The sequence below is a fragment of the Sceloporus occidentalis genome, unplaced genomic scaffold (assembly GCF_023333645.1).
Source record: "Sceloporus occidentalis isolate IW3139 unplaced genomic scaffold, rSceOcc1.0.p SCAF_60, whole genome shotgun sequence".
NCBI lineage: Eukaryota > Metazoa > Chordata > Lepidosauria > Squamata > Phrynosomatidae > Sceloporus > Sceloporus occidentalis.
The window spans coordinates 651,598-665,423 of NW_028317040.1; the positions used below are offsets into that span (position 1 = coordinate 651,598).

The window sequence follows — 13,826 nt, forward strand, 5'->3', positions numbered from 1 at the left end:
TAAATAGATTCTACTATTTGTCCCGAGTTTAGAAATACCCAATGTTTTTATGTTTTTTTGCTTTCTTCTACACGTTATGGGGCAATAAGTACAAGTAGCGTTTTGCTAATTCAAAACCATTTTTCTCTGAATCTGGTAATTCTGTCTCTATGTGGTATTTGGGGCATCTTTGAAGCCAGCAAATTAAATTTACCCCACCAAACCATATATTTTTGAAAACTAGACACCCCAGGGTATTTTAGATGCTGATAGTTTAACCCTTTCCATGCACTAATCCTACCACCAACCCTTGTCAAAGTTTGGGATAGTAATTGTTTTTGGTGTTTTTTTCACATACTTTGTACTTCAGGTGTGAAATTACAGCTCCTGGTATATGTTGCTGTCACACAACACCCAGATATGTGTCCAGCAACATCTCCTGAGTACATTGATACCCCACATGCATGGGTTTGTCAGATTGTTTGGGGGCAAAAGGGCCACATTTGGAACATGAGCAATTCAAATTCAGTAGGAATTTTACATCTGGGTAAAGAAAAATGCTTGTACCCAACTATCAGTAGGGACAGGTTACAAGAAAGCCTGGCCTATCTCCAAGAAGGGATTTGATCTAGCACCTTAAGTGGTCCCTCATGCCACGGAATGGACACAGGGGTCACTTGACAGTGCAAATAAAAACGCTTAAAAATGGTGGAGCAAATAAAAGCTAAAAAACAGTAAATGTAACAAAAAATTAAAAAAAAATAAAAAAATGGAGCAGGAACAAAAAAAAAATTTAAAATGGGAAACTGTGTGATACAGCTTGAAGCAGTCACCGACACAGAGTGCAGGTTTTCCAGGGCAATCTGGACAGTAAAATGTGGTGTCCTTTCTTTGCCCCCTGCTGTAGCATACCCTGCATCTCTTTTGGGGATTCTGCTTCTTTGCTGTAGGGGGGATTTTAAAAATAAAATGGGTAGCCCCAATTCTGTTGGTTCCCATCACTACTTGGGGACCAGGTGCATCACGGTACAAGATACCTGAAATTACTTCGAGCTGAAACTGCAAAAAAGACAGCTTCAGCCCAGTGTCTGCTTTTTTGTGCAGCAAAAAAGCGTTATAGGTTGCAATTTGCATTAGATAAATTGCAACCTTCTTGTACCAGGCCTTTGTCTTCCTCATAATGAGGTAGGGCTGTAGGAGTTGATCTGACAGATCAACTCCACCCATGTGCTTGTTATAGGCCCTGATGCACACTGGCTTTGTAGTGACTCCAGCTCTGCCACGGACAGAAACCTCCACGGTTCTCTCATCGTGGATGGTGCTCAGCATGCACACCTCTTTTCTGTCCTTGAACTTCAATGCCAAAAGCTCCTCTTGGCGTAGAGCTGAGGTCTCCCCCTTTCCTAGCCGGGTTCGTACCAGGCGTTGTGGGAAACCCAAGCGGTTCTTTTTTATAGAACCGCAAGCTACCGTATCGAAACAATACAGCAGCTTGAACAAAGGGACGCTTGTATAGAAGTTATCTACATACAAGTGGTAGCCTTTGTTCATAAGGGGGAATATTAGGTCCCAAACAATCTTGGCACTGGTGCCCAGATGATCTGGGCAACCTGGAGGGTCAAGGTAGCTATCCTTACCCTCGTATACCCGGAAGGCATGAGTATATCCTGTCTCGCTCTCGCAGAGCTTATACACCTTCACTCCATACCTGGAGCGCTTGGAAGGAATATACTGCTTGAATCCCAACCTTCCTTTATATTTCATTAGGGATTCATCCACGCAGATATTCTTTCCAGGTGTATAAACCTCTGGAAACCTGGCAGCGAGATGGGTAATCAGGGGGCGGATTTTGTACAGCCTATCAAACTGGGGGTCCTCCTTAGGGGGGCACAGGCTGTTGTCGCTAAAATGCATGAAACGAAGAATCATTTCATACCTTTGCCTAGTTATAGTTTGGGCAAAAATGGGGGTACTAAAGATGGGGCTGGTGCTCCAGTAGGAGCGGATGGAGGGCTTTTTTATAATGCCCATTAACATTGTGAGTGCCCAGAATTTAAGAAATTCTGGCACGTCAATGGGAGTCCATGGCTGTTTTGCCCAAAAAGAATTAGGGCTAGCAGCACGGTGCTGCTGGGCATAAATGTTTGTTTGTGTGACAATGTCTCCCAAGACATCGTCTCCCAAAAAAACCTGCACAAATTGCAGTGGAGTGAATCCTGTAACATCAATATTGATGCCAGGAATTCCAGAAAAAGGAGGGATAGCTGGCTTGTACCTATTAGGCGCTACCCATGCCTCTGGTGCACTGCCACGACTACGTGTGGTGGGCGTCCTAACAGCCACAGATACATCACTAGATGTATCTGTGAACTGACCAACGTCAAAATCTGACGCTGTATCAGTGGCCTCAGAATCTGTGGCCAAAAAGGCATACGCCTCCTCAGCCGTATACCGCTGCATGGTAAGAATTGCAGCAAAAATAGTGGGGAAGGAAAGGGTTAATGGCTATAATAAAAAATAAAAAAAAACCTAAAAAAAACTAAAAAAAGTAAAAAAACATGTAAAAAAAAACAAAAAACCAAAAACAATTGCCACTATGCAAGATCACTGTTTATGCAGTGATCAATGGCAATGAAGGGGTTAATATTATATGGGTGGCTCTTATAAGAGCCTTTGGATCAATATATATATATTTTTATTAGGGAATACCTGAAATACCAGAACACACCGATCTGTCTCTCTCCCTCACTAGAAGCAAGTGAAGGAGGGGGGCAGATCCAATACTGATCAAAGGCAATGTTTAGAAAACATTGCCTTTGATTTATCAAATCATGATCACTCTTATGAGTGATCTGACCACTAGGGGTGTTATTCACTGGATGTCCATGACATCCAGCAACACCCCCCCGATGATGTCAGCAGGCTCCGCCCCCCGGCTTGATGGGCGCCGCCATCTTGAAACACCGCGTGTGTTTCGAAGACACCGGCACCGGGAAGGTAAGTTGAGCATTTAGGAAGCGATCGCGAGTCGCTTCCTTTGCTAAACAGGTGTTTCAAAGATGCCTCGATACTGAGGCATCTTAGCAACACCAGCTAAGCAAAGGAAGCGACTCGCGATCGCTTCCTAAACCCGTTTTTCGGCGGCGGGCGCCGCCATGTTTGAAAGACGTGCAGTCTTTCAAACATGTTTTTTTTTTGCTCCTAGGAGCGATCGGGGGGGGGCGGGAATGTTTTTTTTGGTGTTGCTCAATGCCTCGATGTCGAGGCATTAGAGCAACACCGTTTGAGTGAAAAAATCGATCACGGATCGATTTTTTCACCCGTTTAAAGACGTGCCGGTCCTGGCACGTCAATTGTCATAATCGTCACGATTTTCAGTGACGTGCCCGGACCGGCAATTGTCACGAAGGGGTTAAGTCTTTAAAGTGGGGGTGCGGCCTATATTCGGGGTCTAGCGCCCGACACCCGGGACATGCAGTCCCGGGCGCCGGGCAGGCAGCGGGGTTAGGATACAGATCCCCCGCAGCGGTGCAGGGGACCTGCATCCTACTTCCCGATACGCTCAGACAGCCTCCCCTGCCAGCACTTCCCACGGGAGGGGGTGCCGGCACGGGAGGTTGTATACGCGTATTGCGTAGATGTCCCCCGCCGGCCCCGCAAGACACCCGGGAGTCTGCTCCGGTAAGTCGGGGGGGGCAGAGGAGGACAGTGGCAGCATATCGAGGGGGGGGCAGAAGGACAGTGGCAGCATATCGAGGGGCAGGGGGAAGGGGACGGAGGACAGTGGCAGCATATCTCAGGGAGGGAGGACAGTGGCAGCATATCTCGGGGGGAGGACAGTGGCAGCATATCTCGGGGGGGGAGGACAGTGGTAGCATATCTCGGGGAGGGAGGACAGTGGCAGCATATCTCGGGGGGGGGACAGAGTGGTAGCATGTTTTTTTGGTGCTTTTTTAAAGAAAAAAACTTTTTCTTTAAAAAAGCACCAAACTTTTAGGGGGCGGCCTATATCCGAGCCAATACGGTATATAGTTCAGGGGAGGGCTGGCAGCCTAAGGCCTGGGGGGCAAGTCTAGACAAGTGGCTTATTGCGCCACAGAATAAGCCCAACATCCATGCCCATCTTTTCCAGATTTTCTAACGCATATTGATGTAATGTGGTGGGATTGGGAGTACATCAGTACACTAAAAAAGCCATCATACACGGGACATCTGAAGCCACAACTTAGTGCCACTAATCCTTTTTAATAAGTTATGTAGATTGAAATAGAGTAAATAACACAATACCTTTACTTTTCCTCCCACTGATTTGTGGGCCTAGAAGGTTTTGTCCCTTTAAGTGACTACAAATTCAGGAGGGCATTTTATCTCTGAATAAGTAAAAATTAAATAGTTTAATTTATTCCTACAGTAAATTAAGTGCCAGAAAACACTTACCAGGACACACCAGGACACACACACATACCAGGACAGGCCCTGCCACACCAACACCCAAACACACACACCAGGACAGGCTCTGCCATACCAACTAGCAAAATTGAATAAATGCAAAAGCCAGCTCACCTCCCTATATATTCATCTGCACGGATCCGCACGGACTTGATGCGTGGAATGAACCTCTGTGATAAAGAGCGGGGTACCGCTTGAAACGCGTCAGATTTGGGGTTTCCTGTGTACTGGATGCACAGGTGTGAACTATGCTTTTTAATCATTAAGTAAAATAAAGCTGGAAGTTTTTTTTTTTTCAAATGCTGGATCGATCCCTTTGTTTTTTTTGTGTTCTGCCATACCAACGCCCACAAACACACACACCAGGACAGGCTCTGCCACACCGACACCCAAACATGCAACCAGGACAGGCTCTGCCAAACCAACACCTGAACACACACACACCAGGACAGGCTCTGCCACACTGTTAAATGTGTCCTGGAAAACATTGCCGATGTGGTCACCCTAATGCCCCCACATCCTTGTATATTGCCCCCAGCTAGCATAACATTGTATATTTATCCCACCACTCAGCACCACCTTCAGTATTGATTTATGTGATGCCCCCAGCCAGCACCCCCTTGTTAATTAATGCCCTTCCTTTACTATAATGTCAGCCCTGCATCCACAGGATCTGCCCAGCACCCAGATTGGAAGCATAGGACTTGCCACCTTTGCCCCCAAACAGCCTCCCTGTGCCATGCTTTCCTCCCACTTATACATCTATGCTATCACACACATATTCATTAATTTACTCACAAACATTCATTTACTCATTCACAGATACATAAATTGACGTGACTTCACTGAGTTCCTGCTTCCACTGGGCACTACAAGAGACATTACACACGTAAGCAGCAGGGCACTGCGACCATGGTTGCTGCGGGCTTTTGTCTCGCATTAAAGACGGCCCTGGCAGTCGTGTGGCCACATCGGTAACTTTAGTGTACAGCCAATTAGTTTAGATTTAGGGTACCCTGATGTAGTTGGTTCCCCCTTCGTAGCTATAACAGCTTTGTGTGGGAAGTTTTTCCCATTCATTCAGTAGAAGTTTTGTGAGGCCAGGCACTGATGTTGGACAAGAAGACCTGGATCTCTCTATTCGGTTTCATCCTAAAGGTCTGTAGTTGTTTAGCTCATAATATATGGTATTTAAAAGTAATGAGGAACAACAACTTATTTTAAACACTGTTCATGTTTATTATAGTACATTTTAAATCCTTTAGCACAGTAATACGGAAAATGTTAAGACAAAGCAGCATTGACATAAATAAAATGCTTAGATTTTAACTTGCAAACTTGTAGGTTTCAGCACTGCCCCAAGTTCTGTTTTGTCTCCTGGCGTCAATGATATTACTTCTGGCGCTGGATGTGCCACTGAGGAATTTGCCAGCAGAGAGCAACTCAATCTGCCTCATATGTCTTGAGTTTTAATACTGTCATCCCATTTATATGTCTTCTGGGGGGGAAAATCTTATCTTTGTGATTGCTATAGCATCCTATAAGGAAGGAATGGTTGAATTACTCTGCGGGATAGGTTGCAGATTTACGGCCTCTCTAACCACACCTTTTCTCTCCAGGCAAACCACAAGGAAACATGTTTATGACAATGTTAGCTGGCTGATTTAGAACAGTGGAGAAGCAAGGGGATGTGGCTTGTACTTAGCATAGTATTCAGGAGTCGCAGACAGATTCTTCATTTATCATTGTAGTCACCAGGGTTCTGTCTGGTTCATCTACATTTAAAGTGAACTATTTAATGGGCCTTTACCTGTTCTTTTTATGTGTTACAAGCTCTCAGGAATCTCATCCACCTGTTGGATGTTTTCCAGCGACATTGCCTCACTTGCTGCAAGTCTGGAAAGTCTGACTGATTTGATTTTCTTGCATGCTTCAGTGGAAAAAGTAAAACATTATTAGTGTAGATAAACAAAAGAATTCTGGGAGAAGTGTCCATATTGACAGTAACAGAATCTATCTTGAATGTACTGAAATAGAGCATATACTGTATGTCACCAAGAATAGATATTCCGTAAGTAGGCACTTGCATAGAGCCCTGCCTTTAGGGGGTACCATGGAATGAAAAAGGAATGTTAAAATTCTTTCGTTTCTAGTTCTGTTCATACCTCACTCAGATTTACCCATGCCCAAGCCATAGTTTTGGTTTTTTGTTTTTCATTGATGATGTTGTTTTATGTGTTAACCTTCATGGGTAATGCTTAGCTACAGAATGAACATAACTCGCTAAACATGAAAAATAAACATTCTCATTTCAAGAGAAATAAGGCACACAAAAAAACCTCCCACACCCAAGAATTCTAATGCCAGAACTAGATTTACAATATAAGTCCTGACCCACAGAGCCCTTAACAACGCCACACACCCTTATATATATCTACCATCCTCTCCAAATACACCCCTATCCCTCCTCATCAGGATTTGACCCGTGCTATACCCCTTCTCTGGAATTCCCTTCCTCCTTCTATCAGACTCTCTCCCTCATACGCAACTTTCAAAAGCTTCCTAAAAACCCACTATTTGAGAAACTTACAACATTTCTTCTTTACACTTAACCAAGCTCCTAATCGAGCCAACAGAATGACCAACAAGCTCTGCAGGTCATCCTGACTCAACCTTTCAAGGAGCTTCTCCTTTTGTACCAGTTTCTTATTGTTTATGATTTAAATTTATTTATGTAACAGCGCTTTGGAATCTGCTGGCGCTATATAAATAAGTGTAATGTAGTATAAGTTATTTGTATAATATCCTTTTTTCTGTATTTTTATTTTTTTTACATTGTATTATGGAAGATTAAAAGTGACTCATAGTTTCGACCATTTCTCTAGACTGTAAAGTTGTATCGCCCTAGAACTCTGATACGACTACAGCGAGATGGAGCACATAGCAAACTTTACTAACGAAATCTGGTAATAGTTATCAGATAAAACCTTGCAGATGCACACATTCTGTTGAATTGATATCCAACCCTCTGTTCTTGTGGACAACAGAACATAAAAAGTTTTGGTTGACTAAATGCACAGGTAATCTGGAATGAATGTAATTGGAAGCAAAGCAGGCTGAATTGTGTACATAGAATTCAGCTCTTTTTTGTGCCAATATTTCATAATTATCTTATAACACTTCTTTAGCGTAATTAGAGCCTGTAAAACTTTGGCTCATACCCCTCATTGTTTGGAAACGTTCATGCCACCTATTAAGGGGCTAACTACAAGAGAGTAGGAGACAAAGAAGCTATAAATCCCAGGAGTTCTCTGGGATCGCTCAAGACTAGGCACCCTCAAAACAATGTTTGGCCATAGACGGTTTTTAGATGAATGAGCTGGCAAAAACTAAGCTTGAGTACAGCTTATCCCATAGGGTCAGTAAAGATTTAAAATCCTAATATGGTGGCTTGCCACAATGGTAACCTATGTACCAAAAAAGGGTCAAAATAAAAACACTTATACATATTCATTTATTTAAATAATTTTGAAATATTTTTTGTCCCAAAAATTGACCTATGAGCTTCCGTGGGTCGCATTTGCCACTACCCACAATGATGATGAGCCATTGTGTGTCACTCACAGGTGCAATCTGCATGTACTACACCATATATATTTGTGTGTGTGTGTATATATGATACATTAAATAAAATGGGTTTTATTACTTTTATTATTTAGTTTGGCATATATAAGTAAATAGTGTTTTTTTGTAGTTTTACCATTAAATATTCTGATGTGATTCACATAGGTATCTATGAATAGTTTAACTTGTCCTAAACAAATATAGATTTACCTTAGTAAAATGTAAGCTCTTTAAAAGTTACTAACTATAGCAAAACTACAAAAAACTAGGCCTGGTTTCACAGGATATCTGAAAATAGGCAGTTATCATAGTAATCAGGGTGACATTGGTGCTCTCAAGGTCTTTAATACAATATAAAATGTGTGTGCGTTTACAATGCAGGAAATAGAAAAAGGATAGCGCAAGTTAAATATAAGTTTATTATTAATTTAACCTCTGTATTTTCTCTTTATGTTTACAAGAAAGAATGGTTCTTCCAGTACAATATCCTTCTAAAATGGTGTTTAAATATAAAATAAATGAGAACAACTCTCTCTAGGGATGCCCGTTTTCTAGTTTTTGCCTGCATAGTCCATTGTTTGGGTAGTCTGTTAAAGCCCTTAGTTGGTTGTTTTTGTCTGTAGGTTGTACCATCGATACTCTAATGCAGTTGATCCAAGAAGTGCATTTAGAGGTTTTTTTCAAAGTAGGCCTGGCTCTGTTCCTGAGATGGTCGGTTGAAAAACAGAATCTGTAGCACAGCTGGGACCCTGTCAGGAAACAACAGAACCAAGAACAAAAAGTCTTTCACCGGGACACCGACTCCACAAGACCTTATGTTCTCAATAACTGTGCAGGTCAACAGCCAGAGATTCATCTACAGCAGGGGGGGGAACCTCCTCATAATTATTCATTACATTGCTCTGAAAACAGACCCCAGATCAAGAGCCATCACACATAAAGACATGTATTCCAGCAGTCCCTCTGCTAACGCCCTGTTCCTACAGAAAACAAGACAGCCTAGCCCAGAGGTAGTGTGGGACATCATCAAATCAAAGAAAGGGGATTTAGTACAATCAGCCAAATTGGCTGTTGCAGCTGAACTGGTCATTAGTGACCTATAGAGTTTCATTTCCATCTGTTCTCCAATGACATACACATTCCAGAAGCCTGATGAGTCCAATAGCAAAATGTTTTGGAGCAGTGCTGGGTAGACAGTGTGCTTACCAAAGCACAAATGCCTGCAAATTGTGACTCTGGTGCAAGGGCATGCCATGCCAGGTCCTCGTTAGTATGATCCCATCAGTCCCCTGGAGGGTTGGAGGGGGTGCATAAATTGGTAATATATGGAATCAGCAATGGCAGATTAACTCCTTTACCATATGGAGAGTTTTATTAATTTCTTTAAGGAATTGCACAATCATATTAGAATTATCAGAGCCCTGTTTTAATCCAACACCTTATTAACTGGTCAGCCTTAAAAGCAAAGTCGGGTAGATATTTCTCCAGCCAGGGTTTTTTATTCCATGTATAACACAAACTTGAAACCCAACTTCTTAATAATTATAGTTTTATGTCTCAACATTTTACCCTAAATGCCCTTTCGGAACCTTAAAAACCCCACATTAGGAATGATGTAACATTTTCTTTGTCCTGAGGAAAATGATTTTCGCTGATTGAAAAAATCAGTATAATTATATATTTTGTCATAATATTTCTTGCTTTTTTTTTTTTTTATATTTCTTTGAGAGTTTTTTTTATACAAAAGTGATGTGATCCTCTGCTTGAGAAATTGTATGTCTGGGAGTTCTCGATTACAGTTGGGAGCTCTCAAATAAATCAATTTCTAGGCGTAATTTCCAGATCTCAAAAAAAAATAAAAATGTCAGCCTCAGAGCCAGAAGTGAGAATGTTACAATATGTAACCTAGAAGAAGCCTGGATGAGCAGACTTACGTTCTGTGACAAAGCCAGTATCATGAATACTTACTGAAATGCATTGTACAGCTCCAGTGGAAAAACTCCAGTAGAAAAACTCCAGTAGTTATATATGGAGTAGTAAGTAAGGTGAGCAAGAGGGCAGAATAAGAGATTATAAAGAACCCATGCATTTTTACAACTGGATATTGGCTCATTTTAAAACCCTTGTCAGGACACACAGTTTAACAAGGGCTGTAATTAAAGCATATTGGTCTCTTTGAAAGTAGCCCATATAAAGACATCAGCAGAGATGGGGCATCCTTACTCAAAAATTCAAGAGAAAAGAATTATGGGTGATAATTATGAAGAACTAGTCTGGGCAAAACTGATAAATATCAAGCAGTCACCATTGAAACCAATGTAAAATTCTGTAGAGAGCAACACTGGTAAATTTCTTTAAATCTGAATTACAGTAGACTAGATTATATGACTATATTAATATATTTATGACACAGTTTTATACCTTACTCTAAGTGGCTTAGACTTGGTTAAAGTGGTCTATTCCAATGTGGTATTACTTCTAAAGAAGTCTTTAAAAGCCACAAATAAACACTTAAGTAAGTACAAAGTCAGTTTTGTAAAATCCTTAGAACTAAATCCAATAGAACATTTGTGATCTGATATCAAAAAGCAGCTCCCAACCGGAAACCAGGAAATCTGAGGGAGTTGGAAAGTGACACAATGTACTTTGTACTCTTACTGCCTCTTCAAAAAAAATGTACATATGTACAAAAAGCATTTTCCACAGAATCTATTGTAAATAGTTATAAAGCGTTAGTTTGAAAGTGTGTTTCAATTTTAACTTTTCAATATTCAATACAAATACCAAACCCTGTGTGTCAAGAGCTTCAATTGAAATTGCAGTTTCAAGTGATCACTTCACAATGCACTTAAATGAACCAGGCTTGGTGGCCTTCTTTCGCAAGAAAAATTTGGTTGGCTTGCCCTAATGCATATTTCAATTAGTGAGGCAACATTCAGGGTCATTGATTTATCTATTAACTATATCAGGCTAACTGCTCTTGCAGAAGAAGGTCCTTCCGAGTGCAAGTTGGTCAGCTCAAAATGCAATCCTCCTAAGAGTAGGTCAAATGCATAGTGCATTGTTGGCTCTCTCAAATTCTGATCCTACAACATTAACCCCTTAATGACCAGTGACATACAACAAAATCACCCAAAATTATGAATACACTATTGACTCAAGAATAATTGTATTCTGGTTAAAGATAATTGACTGACATTCAAGAAAATAGTGTTTAGACTAGAAAAAACATTTACATTTTTCCCATCCGATACATTTTCATTACATTTACGTAAAGGAGAAGGAGGGGGACTTGTATATAGAAAGCAACAATACAAAATAATATGGATGTAGTGGGGAAACTGGAACATAAAAAGAAAAGAATAAAATGCTAATTAATGGAAATAATAAAATGAAAAATAACACCAAGGAAAGGAAGGACCCGAGTGAGCTCTATGGCACCCTGATATACAGCAGTTGCTTAGTTTCAGCTAAACTCAGTTGGACAGGATTACGTTGAGACAATGGTGTAACTTACATGTCATTCACCCTCTCACCCCTCCCATTTGAGGGGGAATTTTAGCATCAGCAGAATTCCACACACCCCGTGGCTTCTTGTTTAGAGAACACCTCCTTGTTCGATGAAGTTCAACATATTCATGGCATATACAGGGAGAAAAATAGAGATATGAAAAGTGAACAGCTTGTTATTTTGGCAACAATACAACCCAAATCTTGTTATGTTAGCAAAAGGAAACAGAGAGTTAAGAAGAGTCATTGCGGCTTGTTAAGAGAAGGAGGTCTGGTGATGAATGGGGAACTGGATATGTTATTTGTCTTAATTTAGATGAATTCGAAGTGGTGATGATAATTACTGATCTACACTTAAAATTTCTCTGTAGTGAAGGATTCTTTTTATCCTTATCCCCGTGGGACCCCCTCACCCTCTCTTTATATCACAAACCAAGTGAATGGAAACTGCTGTTACAGGAAATGGCTCTCTTAAAGAGACCCGTATTCTTCATCTTTTCATCTAACAGCCGAAAGAAAGGGGCAGCATTGTTAAGGGGCGAAGCCCCCTGCCTGTTAGGAATGCAGACGTTTGGGAATGTTTTCTTAATAGAGAACTTCATCTGTGGGTCACTGTAACCCTGGTTCTGGATGGAGTATGTGAGGGATAGGTTTCTGTTACACATTTTAGTAAGAGATACAGGATTTCTCTCCTTTAAGTGACACTTTTTTGGCGTTAGCTTCCAGGTATCATCTTTCTGCCAATGCCATCTTATGTTAGTGAGTCCAAATTCCTTACATTGTGTTTCGTGTTTGTAAAGTCTATTCCATTCTGGTGATCTTGTCAAAGTCCAAAGAAAAGTGTTTTGTCATTACACTTTATTGATAGGTCACCGTCGGGTTCTGTAGCACTGACAATAGTGAGTTCCAATAATCCATACAGGATTAGGAAAGGTACTTTGGAGGTGGATGGTAGAGTCTAGTAGACATGGTAGAGTCTAGTCTGATGTCAAGGCAGTAAGCATGGGTTGTAAGGTGTATTGTAAATTCTCAAGAGCAATGGAGATATCAGGAATCAGGGATAGAGGAGGATAGAAAATAACCAGAAGCTAAGTCTTGAAGAATTTGGCATCCACATAGTGTGATGCAGTTTGGGATACAATTTTAGAAAGACGGTGCTTTAAAAGATGTATGCGAGAGGTCATGTGAGGATTTTTAAGTACACTGCAGTATATATTAGTGGTAGTATAGTTTTGAAGTCATGTGTTTTGTTATTGTTATGTTTAAATAACATATACTACATCTGTCATTCTGCATTTTCGTTTTTTTTATCATACCACATTCCCCTTAGGGGAGATTTAATCTTAATCAATATTTTTTTTTCTCTCATAGAAAGTGAATATTCTATTCCTCATACTAAGAGATTGAGATATAGAAATCCCACATGCGTTAGTACGTTTAACAGGTTGTTATTACATAACAGTGCTGAACACACACTCACATATAAAAATAATGGGGCCGATTTTAAGATAGTTGCACTCAGATAAAAGAACCCAGAAGCAATGTGAAGTTGTTAAAGATCAGGATGCATGACACAGACCTTGAGATCCATTACAAATCTTAAATTTACAGTCAAAGTGTATCTTGAGTTTTGCTGAAAGTTAGCCACTTCAGTTCAGCTAATATACAGTAATTAATTATTTAATGTAGTAACAGCTTTGCTTCCCCCTACAGAGAGATTATAATTATCTTATTTTTCTTTCATATAAAATTAAGTCTTAAAGGAATGGACATGTTTATCTTATTATGTGTCTTTTTCTGGAGTTTCATCCCAAGCATCATATTGGGTGATGGAGCTCAAATTCATAACAGTGATACTCTCAGAAGTGGGGTCACAGGTAAGCTTGCTTTAACACTTCAAGGTTGAAGTCCATCAGTAAGCTTTGATAAGATGTTTGCATATCTCCTCTTTGTAATAGCGCACATAACAGCAAAGGTTCCTCAAAACACGTGCCTCATATGAGTTCCCAGCAAACTCAGTTGTGAATAGATGCCTAAGCCATCGTTAAGTGTTACTGTGGATGAAAGTATATGTTGTTGTGTATTATTATTCATGATTATTAATACCAATATTATTTATTGACTTCTATACTACAACCATATTCTGCAGTACTGTCCAAAATAGGTGTCACTCTACAGGACACTTTTCTTTACAGAATTACATAATTCTGATGTTCATTACAATATCATATAATGTAAATATATCATGTAAATACATAGCAACC

At 40.5% G+C, this 13,826-nt stretch overlaps 1 non-coding gene across 1 annotated transcript; it reads right to left on the minus strand.

The window, feature by feature from the left end:
* Nucleotides 1–538: 538 nt before the first annotated feature.
* On the minus strand, nt 539–668 carry LOC149287452 (small nucleolar RNA SNORA35). Its single transcript, XR_016277493.1, has one exon. It is a non-coding gene; the product is annotated as a small nucleolar RNA SNORA35 (small nucleolar RNA).
* Nucleotides 669–13,826: the final 13,158 nt, after the last annotated feature.